Source organism: Amblyomma maculatum, unplaced genomic scaffold (assembly GCF_055883805.1).
Source record: "Amblyomma maculatum isolate TAMU_Amacu unplaced genomic scaffold, ASM5588380v1 scaffold_29, whole genome shotgun sequence".
NCBI lineage: Eukaryota > Metazoa > Arthropoda > Arachnida > Ixodida > Ixodidae > Amblyomma > Amblyomma maculatum.
The window spans coordinates 424,845-442,423 of record NW_028146754.1 but is presented as its reverse complement, the minus strand read 5'-3'; the positions used below and the strand labels follow the sequence as shown (position 1 = coordinate 442,423).

The window sequence follows — 17,579 nt, the reverse complement described above, 5'->3', positions numbered from 1 at the left end:
TCGGCCTCTGCTCCTACTTTCGACGTTTCATCTTGAACTTCGCCTCTATCATCGCTCCCCTGACCCAGCTCCTTGCCGGCAGCTCCGACCTTTCCGCCTGGACTCCAGCCTGCGATAAAGCCTTCGACACTTTACGCCGCCTTTTGGTTTCGCCACCCATTCTACGCCACTTTGATCCGGCTGCGCCTACGGAGATCCACACTGATGCCAGCGGTATTGGGCTTGGTGCCGTCCTTACCCAACGTAAGCCTGGTTACAGCGAGTATGTTGTGGCATACGCCAGCCGAACATTGACAAAGGCAGAATCTAATTATTCAGTCACAGAAAGGGAATGTTTGGCCATTATTTGGGCTATCGGAAAATTTCGTTCTTATGTGTATGGTCGACCGTTTTACGTTGTGACCGATCACCACGCTTTGTGCTGGCTTGCCTCTCTGAAAGACCCATCCGGTCGCCTCGCTCGCTGGGCCCTTCGTCTCCAGGAGTTTGACATTCATGTCATTTATCGATCAGGCCTGAAGCATACGGACGCGGATGCTCTTTCCCGCTCGCCATTGCCTAGAGATAATTCGTCTGACCACGTCTGTGCCTACGATTTGTCGACTCTTACCACTATCGACATGGCTACCGAGCAGCGGAATGACCCCTGGATCAATGCACTTTTGGAATTTCTCTCAAGTCCTACTCCCGGTCATTCATCCAAAGCGCTCGTCCGCCAAGCCCACCACTTCTCCATTCGTGACGGTCTTCTCTATCGCCACAATTATTTGCTTGATGAACGGAAGTGGCTTCTAGTCATCCCGCGTCATCTCCGTGCCGACATTTGTGCTGGGTACCATGGTGACCCACAATGTGCTCACGGTGGCGTATTGAAAACCTAAACGCGCCTACGTCTGCGATTTTACTGGCGTAGAATGTACCGCTTCGTACGACATTTCGTGCGCGCTTGCCAATCTTGTCAACGCCGACAAACTCCTCAGAAGTCCTCTGTTTCGTTGCAGCCGTTACCCTGCCCTGCTGGTCCGTTTGACCGCGTTGGCATAGATCTCTATGGCGCTCTTCCTACTACTACTTCTACTGGAAACCGGTGGATTATTGTGGCAGTAGACCATCTGACTCGCTACACTGAAACATCACCGTTACCCTCTGCCTCTGCAAGAGACGTTGCTTTGTTCATTCTCAACAACTTGATTCTTCGCCACGGGACTCCGAAGGAACTGCTCAGTGACCGCGGACGCGTTTTCTTGTGCGATGCTCTCGAGGCCCTACTGAAAGAATGTCGCATCATTCATCGCACCGCTACTTCTTACCACCCTCAGACGAATGGCCTGACAGAACGCTTCAACCGTACTCTGAGTGACATGCTGGCCATGTACGTCAACGACGCTCATTCAAACTGGGACCACGTTCTTCCCTTCGTAACCTATGCGTACAACACTGCGATACAGACCGCCACTGGATTCTCTCCCTTCTTTCTTCTTTACGGGCGCGAGCCAACCTGCACAATGGACGCGCTTTTTCCCTACCGCCCTGATGTTTCTGAATCGATGCCACTCTCGGACGCCGCCCAGTACGCAGAAGAATGCCGTCAGCTCGCTCGTTCGCTTACAAAGGAAAATTAGTAGCAACAAAGACACCACCGTGACACTGGTGAGGCGCCTTCATATGCGCCCAACTCCCTGGTGTGGCTCTGGGTTCCTGCCACAACCGCCGGCCTGTCAAATAAGCTTCTTGCTCGGTATCACGGTCCATACCGAGTCCTTCAAAAAACATCTCCTGTGAACTACGTAGTTGAGCCCGTTACGCCATCTGCGGACTTGCGTCGCCGTGGACGCGAAATAGTTCATGTGGACCGAATCAAGCCCTACTACGATCCGTCTGTCCTTTCGGCACCATGAGTCGCCAGGATGGCTCCTTCTCTGCCCGGGGGGAAACTGTAGTGTGGTAATCTTCATCGATATAACCACTGACATGCGTCGCGTGCTGCCGCTCTCAAGGACGAAGAAGTTGTTCGCTGCCTTGCTCTTTCGCCACGCCTGACGCTCCGCTGCGAGTCCCTCCTGAGCGGCTGGATCCATCTGGGTTTACCGAATAAGCACACCCCTACAATATATATATATATATATATATATATATATATATATATATATATATATATATATAACGACCTTCAACGACCATGACGTCACGAGATGGCTATTTAAAGGACTGTCTTTGCGAGGAGCTCTTCAGTGAGTGCTGCAGCAACGCCAAGATGCATCGTTCAAACCCATTTTTGTTCGCAATCCAGGTGAGAAAGCGCTTCGGCAAATCTTTTCGCAGCAATAATGTCTGCCTCGTTTTGCTGCCGTGCCCACACCTTTTGCTTGAATGGTTTTATGACCTGTCGGTTTCCTTGCGGTTTCTGTTGCTGCTAGCTGGTGATGTCGAGTCTAATCCTGGGCCTGGTGACACAACGCTTGTCGAACAACTTAAAGCAATTGCAAAAAACATCCAAGAGATAAAGAATGAAAAAACGGTGACCAATCAGAAACTAGGAGCAATAGATAAAAAGCTAGAGAAAATTGGAAAAGTGGAAAAACAGGTGACAGAATGTGTCCAAAGGAATGATAAACTGGAACAACTGGTTATGTCCTTGACAAAAAAAATTTGTCGATTTGGATAACAGAAGCCGCAGATCTAACCTTATCATTTATGGTATACCAGAACATGAGAACGAAACGCGCCAGGACCTGCTCGATGTTGTCGAGAACCCAATCTTTGAAGATAAGTTAGGAATAAAAACGGCTGAAATCGAAAGAATACATCGAGCAAATGACTGATGACCCCAAACACAGACCTGTGATTATGAAGTTATTCGACTATCGTGACAAAGCGAGCATACTTAGTAATTGCAAAAAGTTAAAAGGGACCGATTACTCAGTGAGTGAGGATTTTTCGCGAAACATAAGAGACGTTAGGAAGAAGCTATGGGAAAGAACAAAAGTGCATCGCGACCAGAAAGATGAAGTTTTCTTGACTCACGATAAAGTCAAAATAAATAACCGCTTGTACACCTGGGACGATGAAATCAACGGCATAGTGGAAGTTGCAAAAAACAAAATCTCGAGCGACGGACCAGCCAAGCGGACTCGAAACCGTGGACGGACTTAACTGTTCTCAATGTTAATGTGCGCAGTCTTGTAAACAAGACTGAAGAGCTGGAGGCAATCCTGATCGCCCATGAACCGGACATTATTTGCTTGACTGAGACATGGCTGCACGCTGACATTGCAAACGATGAACTAGCTCCTCCGGACTATACCATTGTGCGAAAAGACAGAGAAACTAGAGGCGGTGGTGTTGGTTTGCTTCTCAGGCAAGGCATACACTACTCATTAATGCCTGATGTTGCAGGCGTAGAAGCAGTTTGGTGTAAGATCCGATCAGGACGAAGCCACATCTATGTTGGCGCCGTGTACAGACCCCCCCAAGCTGAAGTGACTTACCTTGATCAGCTTCTAGAATAGATGCACAAGCACATGTCGGGAAGCGCCATAATAATGGCAGGGGACTTCAACCTCCCTCATGTAAACTGGAGCTCTTTGAGCCCATCCAATGTAACAAACAATATCTTGCTCAATTTTTTTTATTTACCTTCAACCTGACCCAATTGGTTCCTAAGCCTACCCGTGTGCAGGGCACTTCAAGTTCCATCTTAGACCTTATTTTCGTAAGTAATCACTTTTTGAAAGGAATAACGTTGATGTTCTTGAAGGGTTATCTGACCATGATATGGTTCTGTGCACGCTATTGATCCCAAATCAAATTCGCCAGTGCAGTACATAAAAACCACTTGTACAAAGCAGATGATAATGCCATTATGACCTACCTTGCCCACGAATACTACGACTTCCATGAACTGTTTACTGAGGGCTCCGCCAGCATTCATGAAACCTGGTTACAGTTCAAGGCTCATATTATGCACTGCCTGAGGCAGTTTGTACCACTAGTAAAAAAGACTATAAATAAGCACAATCGTGGATTACACGCGAAGTGATACATTTAAAACGCAGAATTAAAAGATTAAGGAAACGCAACAAACTACGCCCACTTCCGGACTACTGCCAAAAAGTGAACTCATTGAACAGATTGATAAAGGAAAAAACAAAAGTAGCGAAGCAAAACTTTTGCAGTACAACGCTCCGTAATTTTATCAAGCACTCCCCGCAGAAATTCTGGCGTTATATCAGTCGCAAAGACAACGCCCCAAAATTGTTATCAGCGACTGAAGAAAAGAAACAAGCGGAAGCGTTTAACGTGTACTTCTGTTCCGTATTTACACCTGATAATGGCATCACGCATGATTTCAGGCCGGATAATATGGAGCAAAATGATGCTCTGGGTGCGCCAGTTATAACCGAAGCAGGTGTGCTATCGCTGCTTTTAAATTTAGATGACAAAAAGTGCAGTGGCCCAGACGAAATCCCCAATTGCTTTTTGAGACGTTATGCTGAACCTATAAGTAAATACTTATGCTTAATTTACAACAAATCAGTCTCCGAAAAATGCCTCCCAGCTGAATGGAAAATTGCGAAAATCATGCCAGTTTACAAGTCGGGCGATTCGTCTTGCCAGTCAAACTATACGCCAATTTCTCTGACATGTACTTGCTGTAAAATCTTAGAACATATAATTTTAAAATCGATCACAGAGTTTGTTGAAAAAAACAACATCCTCCATTCCTACCAACATGGCTTTAGGAGAGGTCTGTCTACCGTTACCCAATTGGTAGAGATCCTGCATGATTTCGCTAAAGCAAATAACGACCAAACCCAAATAGACTTAATTTATCTAGACTTTTCTAAGGCCTTTGATCGTGTCTGCCATGCAAAACTGCTATCAAAACTTAAGCACATTTTAGGGGATGGGCCAATTGTTAAATGGATAAGCTGTTACTTATCCGATCGCCACCAGTTTGTTCAGTACGGTGCCCACACTTCCCAAACTGCACCCGTCCTTTCGGGTGTACCTCAGGGCTCCGTTTTAGCTCCTATCCTGTTCCTTCTGTTTATAAACGACATAACTAGCAAGGTGGAATCCAAGATTAGGTTATTCGCAGACGACTGCGTTCTATATAGAGAAGTGCAAAAGCGCCAAGATCAAATTGCTCTAAACAAGGATTTTAATTTGATAGTCCAATGGTGCTCAAACTGGCAAATTGCCGTCAACCTTAATAAAACAGTATCAATGTCAATTACAAAAAAGAAATCCAAACTTTGTTTTCCGTACAGTTGCGACAACATCATCCTGAACTCTGTCACTCAGTATAAGTATTTGGGCGTCGTAATATCAGCAGATCTCGGATGGGCGGCTCATGTGGAATATGTGGCAAGCAAAGCGATGCGAAAGCTAATGTTCCTGAAAAGGACCCTGCGCTACTCTACAAAGGAAGCCAAGCTTCTGGCTTATGAGACGATTATACGCCCAGCAGCTGAATACGCGAACGTGGCGTGGTTTCCATTCACCCAAAATCAAATATCTACTCTCGAAGCTGTCCAGCGAAACGCCGCGCGTTTTATCTGTAACAGATATAGGCGAACCGACTCGCCGACGCAGATGCTGGCCGAGATCGGTATTCATACATTATCTAGCCGAGCAATGCTACAACGTCTCAAACTTCTGTATCTCATCCTGCATAACAAGATTAAAGTAAATCCTGACACCTATATTTCTTTTAATACCTCCAGAGAAACCCGTCATAAGCATCATCTCACACTTCAAGAATTTTTTTGTGCTAATAACACATACAGTTTCTCGTTTTTCCCGCGAGCTGTGCGAGACTGGAACTCTTTAGATCAGGAAGTGGTCTCACAGTCCACTATCGACAAATTTGTTGAACTTGCCGGAAATTGTATAATGTCAACCACGAGGAAGTGATGATATCATTATGTGTTTGTTTTATTTTCTATGTATAATGTGAACCTGTGATGACGTCAACCTGTGAATGACTGTATCTTTCATTTTTTATATGCTTGCTTCTTTTCTTTTTGCTAGTATTGTAAGAGTTTTCGATTTTACCCTTCTGTACATATGTGTGTATGCCTGTATGAGCAAAGAACCTACTCCTGTGAAAATCCCTGATTGGGATTGACAGTATCTGAAAATAAATAAATAAAAATAAATATATATATATATATATATGTGTGTGTGTGTGTGTGTGTGTGTGTGTGTGTGTGTGTGTGTGTGTGTGTGTGTGTGTGTGTGTGTGTGTGTGTGTGTGTGTGTGTGTGTGTGTGTGTGTGTGTGTGTGTGTGTGTGTGTGTGTGTGTGTGTGTGTGTGTGTGTGTGTGTGTTTAATTCAGGTACAAAATCATGGAGATACTCGGATTCATGCGCGTTGTGAATGCGCTTAGCGAGATGCGAACGCTTTGTCTGTTTAATTATCTGGAGAGAAACTGTAAATACACTTTCACATAGTTGAAGGTTATCTTGAAAACTAGGCACGCGTGTAACAAAATCTGGTACTTTTCATAGTTAAGGAACACTTTCTAGCTCGATCATAACGCTTGCGTGTCATATACCCGAGGTGCACGCAAAGTCAAGAAAGACTGCTAGTATTTTTCGTCGAAACATTTCACACCAGCTGATGCATAATCCTCAATATTATGCAATCAATCCCTGCAAACGGGAACAGACTGTGTTTGTGCGGACCCTCACTCGAATTTCGTTCCGCTCACTTACAACGAATTAGTCCATCAATGAAGAAAGCCTAAATACCTATGCAGATTTGAAGACAGTGTCGTCTGCAGTGATCTTGTGTAATTATTCAACACACACACTATCACCGGCAATATATACTCATGACTGCCAATCCATAAAAGGTACATATAAGTTTGTTTTACCATGAAGACAAAACATATACCGACGCACGCATGTACATCAGAGTTAGACAAAATTTTACCAGAGTTCCACTAAATGAGTCAGGTAAATTTACTGCCACGCAGCAGCAGCGGCCAATAGGAATAGATATTTCTACTGAAGGAAGCGCTTTATTCAGTTTATTATTTCAAACCACTCCGTAAGGGGGCATTAGTCAAGTGGTGTGATTATTTGCCAAACTTGGTATCGACAATATAGAGCATATGGTATTAGATATGACATTGAGAACGCCGTTTCAACCTCAAGCGTCCCGGAATAAAAAGCATTGCAGTGATTTTGAAACACCAAAACCTTTGAAACACTTCGCTATACTGTGGCCAGACTATAATATATCTGAGTGTCAGGTTATTTTGACAAATAGAAAAGAACTGATTAGCAATATTATTCTTATTATCCTTAGCAAAAGAAAGTGAAGAAAAATAAATTGCGCAATTTAATGCCTCGTTGTAACATGTAGGCTATGAGGCACTACGCACTGAAGTAAGCCATAAATATTCAGGAATAAATATGTCTCTAGTGCTGGCATGAAACTGCACAAGGAGGGGTGGGGGCATCTTGTATTGCGCCTCAGCGGAAAGGTAGACACCGGAGGGGATAACTTCACTAGCCGAGTAGAAGCCTATTACTAAAATACGAAAATAAGCAAGACATTTCCAAGCAGGTAAAGCGCTTACCAACCGAAGCAAAGGTCGCAGCGAATGGAGCTGTTCTGATACCACGACAACCAATCCTCGAACGAAAGCGTGCAGGGCTTGAATCTAGATCTGAAAACACTCGTCAGAATAATAGTCAGCTTAGACTAACTATATATGCCACATGAATAATATCTATTAGTGTGAAGAACAGCGTTACATCACGTAAATGCTTCCAAAAAGCTGAAACTACTGGTTTCGTTTATATGGTTTAGGATGGCAAAGCGACGGAGCTAATGAGAGACGACGCAGTGCTGTGACCAAAGAGGCACCGCGATGAGCCAGAGAAAAGACGAAATTACAAAGCTAATATTTTGTTGCCTACCAGGTAAACAAAAGCCTCCATAATAGCAGGACGTCTTTTCTCAGTACTTCTTAAGAAATGCTCAGTTCGAGAACACACTATTCGTGTAATGTTCAGAAGGCAACCGTTCTGTAAATATGGAGTCAGAGCATAAACCTGTGCGCACGAACAACTGCTGTGAAGCTTAAAACAAACACGAAAATAGTACACAGCATAGCGGGTAAAACCTGTATTTCGAATTATGAAAAGTACTACATGCTTTAGAGTTCTTTATATATCTAAGTAGAAGCAGGACAAAGAAAGATAAAAATAACAAGTGAGCCATACCCACCACTTTTCACATTATCTGAAGAAAAGGGTGCAAGAGGGAACCAAAGTGCCTTCTTATCACTTCCCACTTTCCTTCCACTTCCACACCTTTTCTTTGGATAATGGACATGGCTGGTGTGGTCCACTTGTTATTATTGTGCTTCTTTGTTCTTTTTCCCTGGTTCCGCCCTTTTTCCTGGCTTAAAGAACCCTTGACTTGCAACAGCATTCTTTATCATAACCTTTGGGAATGCCTGCCCCTTTTCAAGAAAGAAGAAGCAAAAAAGATGGGTACACAATATGAAAGAGGCACTTAAAAGAGGGACAGGGAGAGCTTCAGTTCCCTAGTCCAGCCAGTGTTTCCACAAGTGGGCTTGCTTTTGTCGGGGCAGCCTGGTTATCACTGGCAAGGATTTAAATACACGCTGTTTGTTCGGAAGAAGAAATGCTGGAGAAAGGGACGGAGGAGGAAGTGAAAAAATGTTTACAGGTATATAATCATCAGTCTGGAACGGGTAAGCTCACGACTTGTGAAAGAAAATAATAGCGCCAATAGCTGGAAAAATGCAGTGCAGTTGCCACCACCTAAGAAAGTTTGGTGCAAACACACATTTCTTGAATAGGGGGTGGACAGGCATTCAAATGCTCCCTCCTAAAAAAATACATCTGCAGAGAGACAGTTCTGAAAGGTTTCGGCAAGGAGGGGACAGACCAACAGAATAATAACAGGTCAGTGAACCCCACCTGCCATGACATGGAAAAAAAATGTTCAAGGAACAATCAAAGTAGGAAGTGATAAAAAGGAAATGTCTGAAAAAATAAGCCCAACATATTATTTTTCGGAGGAGGATAAAGTTATCGCTGGGTTTGAATAAACTCTCACAAATAACAATATAAGGAATTGTTTTCCCGACTAGTTATGGCGCAGAGGGAATATATTTAAGTAATTCTAACATTCCTTTAGAGATATTTATTTCTGCCAGTTACATGTGTTCTAAAATTATAGATCACATATGCCTGTATATTTTCTATCCATTGTAGATTTAAAGCCCGAATGGAGAATATATAATTTAATTTCATTGAATCCATAGTCTTTCTGATTGAAAAGCCGGGAAACTGCTTGCGGGAGGTTTTTGCCTGCGTCTGCCCGATGGCCATTAAGCTTAAGTTCATTGCTTGTCCTGTCCCTCCGATGTACTGTTTGTGACAGAAGGAGCATTCTAGAAGGTTGGTAGCGTTTGAAGTTGCGCAAATAAAGCCTGCATTTATGTCAAAAGTGAAATCGCTTGCTGTACTTTTAACAGTGGTGTCTTTTTAAGCATGACGGCACGTCCTTCATTTTGGTCGGGAGCAAGGATGTGGTTGTGTTGGATGCGTGTTGTCGAAAGGGTGAGGTAAGAATAATAAGACTGGGATGGAGCGCATTTGCAAATACTTGCAAATTATGACTAGCAGCGACAGTATCGCTCGAAAAGAAAGTATAGAAGAGTTTTACCTTAGATGTACTCACCTATGAGCAGAAACGTGTATGCAAATGAAAAGGGGTTATGATTAAGCTGAGTAAATACAGAGAGGCTATGCAACAAAATAATTAATAGGTCAACGATAAGAGATATGAAGCGTGCAGAGTGGGCCAGAGAAATAACCAGACTTAGTGAAACTCTGGTGGCAATCAAGAAGAAGAGACAGCCTCGGCAAGAATGTAGTGCGAAGGGGCGATAACCGATATCGAATAGGGTAATTAATTGGATTTCAAGTAGGAAAACATAGTAGGTGCAGTAGAAAGTTTCAGGAGTCACAACACGTGGAAGGAGAAAACCCGTCGAGAAACAAAAAAAATCAAATTACTTTCAAGCTAAAATCATAAAATTTAATGCAAGGTAAAATAAACAAACTTGGGCGATGTAAATTGTGTCCTCTTGCTAATTAGTCGTATGAAAGCTCACATGCGGCCGTTTTTCACACTATATTTGGCCAACCATCTTTTTTCGATGCCATTCGACGCAAATCACCCCTGGCCATGCGAAAGATTGACTTTACCAAACATTTGGCTTCGCCCGCCTGGGGCCATTTTTTCTTAACTCGCAAAAACAGACTTTTTGTCCAAGGACAATTTTTCCTGCTTCGCAAAAAGAAACCTTTTTTCCGGGGCATTTTTTTCCGTGGACATTTCCTCAGGAAAAATTTTTTCTGGAGACGTTCTTACCGGAACCCTATTAGAACGTATTATTCGACAGAGCTTGTCTTTATCTCAAGCGCATTTATAACAAGAAGAACACCGAGGCAAATTTTGAAATGACATCGGACATTTGAGAACATGGTGCTGTACTTTCTCTAGGTTGAATACCGGTATAGGTTCCAGCCTCTTGAAGCTTTTTCGTTGTCGCAAAATGGTTCGTTTTCTCAATGAAAGACGCCGCTGAGCACTGGACGGGTGGAATTCTTCGAAATATAAGGAATTAAACAGCACACTTTGACTCACCTTTTGAGTAGCGACCTCCCTGAAAGTTGGGGGCTCATGGGAAGGTGGGCGCAAATTTCTGTGTGCAACCCTTTTCCCGGAACGTGATGAGCATTCCTCACTTGTTTACTATTGTATCTCTATCTTACCTCCTGCTCGCTCGCCGCGTGACATACAGTTTTTTAGTTGGCTTGCATTTAGCACACTTTATAGCTGCGTTCCGTAATTATTGCCGACTTCACATCTTAAACCTACCTCCCAGTTTGTAGGAATACGAGAAGCTGCTTAAAAGTGCTGCGAGATAAACTCGCTGAGGTTCCACAATGTTCATTTCATACTTATTTGTCTGATTCTGCTATACAAACAACCTACACACTAAATTCACGCGCTTGCAAGAGCAAACAAATCACAGTTCATCATTTGCTTAATATCCTTTTTTAAGCACCTAAATATTGCAACAGAGTAATAAATTTCGCAAACAGAAGTTGTATGAAATACAGGGTATATCAACATTTACTCTGATCTCACCAACAACATTCATGAATTTTAAGAGCGTAACGTTTCAAGTGCCATGCGCATTTGACGATGTGGGAAAACTATGTTTCTTTTAAAAGCCTCAGAGCCAAAACGGATTATGTGCACGTTGAATCGTTGGTTCATGCATGTTTCCCAAGCAGAGATAATTCCCTTACCCGCTGGGATATTACATGCATGGATACAATGCATTCCGTCGGTGCATTTAGCTACTGCATTCGTTAGACTGTCATTTCACAAACCTATGTATTCGTACAGTAGCAAACTTTAGCCTTTTACTTCTTTCCTTACAATCTAAGCAAGAGTTCTTAATCCTGTGGATCGAAATTTGAAGAAATGCGCTCAAAGTTGGCAGGGTGACAGTAGGAGCACAATTATCTATTAAGGCGTGCAGGGGCGATAGGCAATGAGGAGAACAATTGCAAGGGAAGTCTGCCTTTCGAAGTGCTGCAGATAGCTTAGGAGGCCAAGTATAGAGCTAGACAAGGCGCAAATGGCTTGCTTAAATGTACCAAAAAATAGAGGTCATCTTCTTGGAAAATGAACAACGTGCTACACGTGGTTAGGAGTGCCCCCAGACAGAGAGGAGGTGGGTAGGATTGGAGCACACAGAGAATACACAACTCAGTATATTAGGGGACGACAGGCACAATAGCAGGGCGATACCCTGTAGGCGCGTCCCGGAGATAGGCATTGGGTAAAGGGGCGGGAAAATAGTCACCGGAAGGAGGTAGAGAAAGAGAGTCAATATAGGTGAAGTTACCGATTTCTAAGAATTAAAACATAAAACAACACAGCCACGACAATAAACACCCCTGATACGCATACGGTAGCATCCTGCAAGTCCTCCTTGGCGAAAAATAAATGCAAGGGCATTAGTGATAATTCCATAAGGCACGAAATGTAAAGTATAAAGGGGGCGGGAAAATAGTCGCCGGAAGGAGGCAGAGAAAGAGAGTCAATATAGGTGAAGTTACCGATTTCTAAGAATTAAAACATAAAACAACACAGCCACAACAATAAACACCCCTGAGACGCATACGGTAGCATCCTGCAAGTCCTCCTTGGCGAAAAAGAAATGCAAGGGCATTAGTGATAATTCCATAAGGCACGAAATGTAAAGTATAAAGGGGGCGGGAAAATAGTCGCCAGAAGGAGGCAGAGAAAGAGAGTCAATATAGGTGAAGTTACCGATTTCTATGAATTAAAACATAAAACAACACAGCCACAACAATAAACACCCCTGAGACGCATACGGTAGCATCCTGCAAGTCCTCCTTGGCGAAAAAGAAATGCAAGGGCATTATTGATAATTCCATAAGGCACGAAATGTAAAGTATATAGCGTAAACGCCACTTAATTTCTTACTGATTTGTTGGGTATAACACTGAAGATGCATCTGTATGATATTAGGTACATTTCAGTGATCATCAGGCTTTTAATATGTTTTTTTTTTTCTGTAGAACGAAAGTGACAACATGGCGATTTCTTAGATTAAAGCTAAACTAAACCAAAAGATAGAACGTTCCGTGACATCGATGACGTCATTGATTGATAATTAGAAGACCACCAGAGAAATGCATGTAAACATTAATTCCGATCTGAATTTGCATGCATCGGCAAGCGTAGGAATCTTTTCTCTGAGAAATCACCTGATTATGTGGAGCAAGCACATTATACAACATTCCTTTCATTTCAATCCTCGAGCAGGAAATATGCAGTGTAGGAGGAAGCTGTCCCCGCACTGGGCGTCATATGTAACTGCTCTCTTTTCAAAGGCGCGCGAACACTTTACGGCTATAAGCAAGTGATGGCCTGATGATGTGCGGATGTCACGGGGCAGCGTTAGCTACACCACTATTCATCGTTAAGGTATTTTACGAGGATGTGATTCCCAACAGCTTCTGAGCCAAGTGTGGTTTCACGTGACATCTAACCCGCATTCCAACACAGGTTTGGGCTATGTCTTCGGTACTTCATAGAATTTTACATGCTCCTGAGTTGTGCAGAATATATTCAAGAAACAGGATGCCTCCGAAAAGCCATAAAAGCAGTGTAGATTACAAACCGTGTTGAAAGTTGGCGGAGTCATTTGACACCGACCATGACTCATCAGAACAAGTCACAGCTTACAGCTAAATGGACTTACAATACCTCCTAGAACCAAGAGAAGCGCAGCCTCCATTTCTTTGTAGGTCGTTTCCGTCCCCACCTGGGATGGCTTTCGCTGAGAACAACAAAAGATGGAAAGTGTTGGAGTTCAAGGCGAAAGGAAAAAATTTGTACTGAGTGGCAAGTGGGCGAGACAACCTTGATGGGCCTTCTTCCAAAGAGCCAATCACGCTTATCAGGGGAAACGCTCCAGCACGCATAAAAAGGCTTCGTTTGAAGACACAAATCACTGACTCTAGGTCATCTCAGAACGTAATGTTTAGTGCCGCCAAGAAAATATTTTGTTTAAGAAATGCGCATCTACGTGAAGGTCAGTACAACTGCTCATTTTTAACACCTTTTGGTAGATTACGTTCGAAACTTCAAGTTGTCTTTGCAAAGCATAGCTAAATTTATGACCCTACTCTCAGTTGCTTTTGGAGGCTTTCCTTACTTGTGCATGCATGCTAATTGTTGTCTCTATTTGCGGTTTGCAGTGCACAGCGTGTCCCGCAGAGATGCGGCGCTACGTCTATCGTGGAGAGCACTGTTTTATTTTCAAGTTTGGGATGTGGAACTAGGAGATATTGTAAGTGCACCCTCACGCTAATTCTGGTCGCTTAAATTCTTAAGTTAGCATGGTATAGGTAGAGTAATTTAGGAGGTAATATAGGAACCCTGTCAAATTGGCAGGAATTGAAGATCAACTTGGTGAGGTTTAGAAAGCATACAAAGCTTTTATTTTTTTTCCGCGGAAGTTAGATGGCTATTGTATCACCCTTAGGCTTATTTGATCATGAAACATACATTTCCATTTCAATTGAAATGAGTGTACGTCAGAGCCCGACTTTGCTCAATATATTTTATTCGATCATATTCTATCATCGTACATCTAATCCCTTATTCCAAACCATATTAGACTGTTTTAGTTGATCACCAAGAGGAAAACATGTGTGAATGAGATTTGTACTGTTGTGAAGTTATAATATTTAAAATATATTGCTTTGAAAGAGTAACAAAAAATGCAGCGGTCAGGAAAGTTGGTGTTAAAGGTGCTATTCTGTGAATTGATATGTTGAAGCAAGAGCGTTCTCTTTTTTTTTTTTTTTTTTTAGTGTTCGTCGCTGAACCCTGAGGCACCCGAATTCTCCTAGAAGTCCAGAGAAAGTCGTTCTGTACTGGACACGACATGCGAGTCAGTATACGAGGTAAGGTCGTCGTTCAGTCATTTTTTCCTCACCTGTCCAAAGTTCAGTGGCCAATCTCTAAGTATGCAATGATTAGACGTAATCTTTGCATAAAATGGTAGAGCCAGTCTTAGTGCACTTTCATGGAGGTCCTCTTGATGACTGTTACGACCGTGCATCATCCGCACTTGCGCGCTCTATTGTTCGCCTGTGGGCATGGATAAGTGCTGTGGATATGTGGTGTTGGTACAATGGCTCTAAGTGAGCCTGTTTCCAGGAATCCTGTTTTGTAAGCCTGTTTTGCTTTGTGGACACCCTGCAAATGCCAAATTGACCCTGTCAAGAGAATGTCTAGAAAAACACAAAGAAATGTCCCCCTGCGGGAAATAGCCGGAAGTGCTTTCTTTCTTTTGTTCACCCTTCCAGTCGAGAAGCGCCATCGTCCAGTGAGGAATGCCTACTATCTAAAGGAGACGACAGAGTGACATGTCCGCTGACTTGCAGGACAAGAAAGGAGCATGACGCATACGGCCATTAGATGATTTCCCGGGAATGCAGGAAAGATTTGCAATTGCCGGAAAGGGACAATGCTGAAAGCGTATGCGGCGCGCACGTGCACTTGGGTTTCTGAGAAGTAAATCCACTTGCCGGAACCAGCCTATCGATTCTTGGCTGAAGAATAGAAATGTACCTCCTCGCCGTTCCCAAGCTTTTCTCGCCAACAAGTGACCAGGCTCAACGAAACAATGCCGGGCCAGTCAGTGCTTCAGACCATCAGTGCAGGGATGTGTTCGATTGGATGCCGATATCTGAGGGGCGTGCCCTGGATTTGGTTGGTCAGCATCTTCAGAGAGGGGCTGGACATAGGGGGTTTTAAGGACGCTGCAGAGCACGAAATGGCTCTGAGCCCTGGGTAAACGGCTCATCCAGACGCTTCTCGCTATGAACTCTTAACGCTTGCCATTTTGTTAATATACCCTTCTTTTTCATGTAAATAATCATGTAAATAAGTTTTCTCAAAGTGCCATTAAACCTGCTTGTATATATTTTACCAACTTCGAAGATTCAATCCTTCATCAACCCAGAGTCTCTGCACGCTACCGAGTGAAGGCCGGGTCGACTTAGCCCCAGCGTCACAACAACTGGTGACCAGCGTTGGGATCTGAATCTACAAGCCACAACATCTGGTGATTGGAGGTGGATCTGAATCTGCAAGCCACAACATCTGGTGATCGGACGTGGCATCTCAAGCAACAAGCAGGAGCAACAATCGGCCAACAAGAGAGCAGCTCGGAACATCGATCGCATGTGTGGGTGAGTGCTTGGCTTTTCTTCTGATGTGGACCAGGTTCTAGAACAGGGTTAGGTTTTAGAACTGGTAAAAAGTGTTGAAACGCCTTTAGGTTTGGTAGTTTGCACTGTTGTTTTGGAAGTAGCCGACACTCGGAGCGATCATGGACCTACAAAAGCTGCAGAAACCGGAACTGTTGCAATTGTGTGAGGAATTGGGAATTGATACAAGTGGTTTGGCACGAAAACCCTTGATTATAAAGGCAATCACTGATCTGGGAACCGATGATGAGGAGCTCAGTGAAGCATGGAACCTCATCGGTCAAAAAAAGGAGCAGCTCAGACAGCAGAAAGTGAGGGAAAAAGAGGAAAAGGAGCGCGAACGTGAGAGGGAAAAAGAGGAAAAGAAGCTAGACATTGAGCTCCGGAAATTAGAACTAGAGTTGAGCAAGAGGTCGGGCGATTGTCCCCAGCTAGCGGTACCTCGTCTCAACAAGGAGGCAGATTTCAAGATGTTAAAGTACATGCAGCCATATGTGATATCAGGGGATATCGGTCTGTATCTGGCTAACTTTGAGCGAACCTGCGAAAAACTGTCCTTCCAGCGAGACACTTGGTCTCAGAGATTATTGACGGTTCTGCCCTGCGAGGCAGCGGAGGTTGTCGCGCGGCTAAGCAAGGAGGACGCGGACAACTACGAGAAGGTCAAAGCTTGCCTTCTGAGAAAGTATAGGCTTAGCGCCGAGGCGTTCAGACAACGTTTTCGGAACGCTACTAAGTCCAGGGACGAGAGTTACCCTGAATTCCTGTACAATTTAAGAGTTAATTTGGGCGAGTGGCTAAAGAGCACTGATTCCTACAGTGATAGGGACGCTGTAGTCGAGCGAATTCTTTTGGAGCAGTTTTATAACTGCCTCCCAGAAAAAGAAAGAAATTGGTTACAGGACCGAGGCGACATTAAGTCGGCAAATGAAGCTGCTGAACTAATTGAGGAGTATGCTTCGCGCCGACAATTCAGCAACCCAGCAGTGGATAGGCCCCGCAATCCCAAGTTGAGTGTGAATAACCGTCCGAAAAGGCACTTTGCTAGATTTGCAAACGAAGAAAGGAAGGCTTCTTCAGGCAAACGCCCTAGAAAGGACGGCAGTGAGAAAAGTGGGGAAGTGACCAACGCGCAGAACACAAAGAAGAAGCTTGGGGTTAGGAAGCCGCTCACATGCTTTAGGTGTAATGAGCAGGGTCACATTGCCGTCAACTGCCGGAAAGAAAAGATTGCTTTCTCGTATGTCAGTGACTGCGATGAAAATATGCAGCTTTTGAAACCCTACCTGCATGACCTAGTAGTCAACGGGAAGCCTTGCAAGGTACTGCGCGATTCGGCCGCAACGATGGATGTTGTCCATCCGGCGTATGTGTCGCCTTCCGACTATACAGGACAGTGTGCGTGGATCCGCCAGGTAGTGGAGGAACAGAGTGTGTGCTTGCCAATCGCGAACGTGGTCATCAAGGGCCCTTTCGGCAAGTTAACAACCGAGGCTGCCGTTTCAGGAAAGCTTCATAAGTGCTATCCGTATTTGTTCTCCAACAAATCGGACATGCTACTGCGAAAGAGGGGCATCCTTTTCGGAGACAGAGTTGTGCAAGCCTTAACACGTTTAAAGGCGCGAGAACTAGCTACACTGCTCATTCCAGAAGAATCCACAGCGGAGGAAACGGCAGTTAAAACAGTG

At 44.0% G+C, this 17,579-nt stretch overlaps 2 pseudogenes; both read left to right on the top strand.

The window, feature by feature from the left end:
- LOC146170883 (uncharacterized) overlaps positions 1-17,579 on the top strand; it is a 574,420-nt pseudogene that overhangs the window by 431,911 nt on the left and 124,930 nt on the right.
- LOC146170886 (uncharacterized) lies at positions 2,180-3,153 on the top strand (annotated as a pseudogene).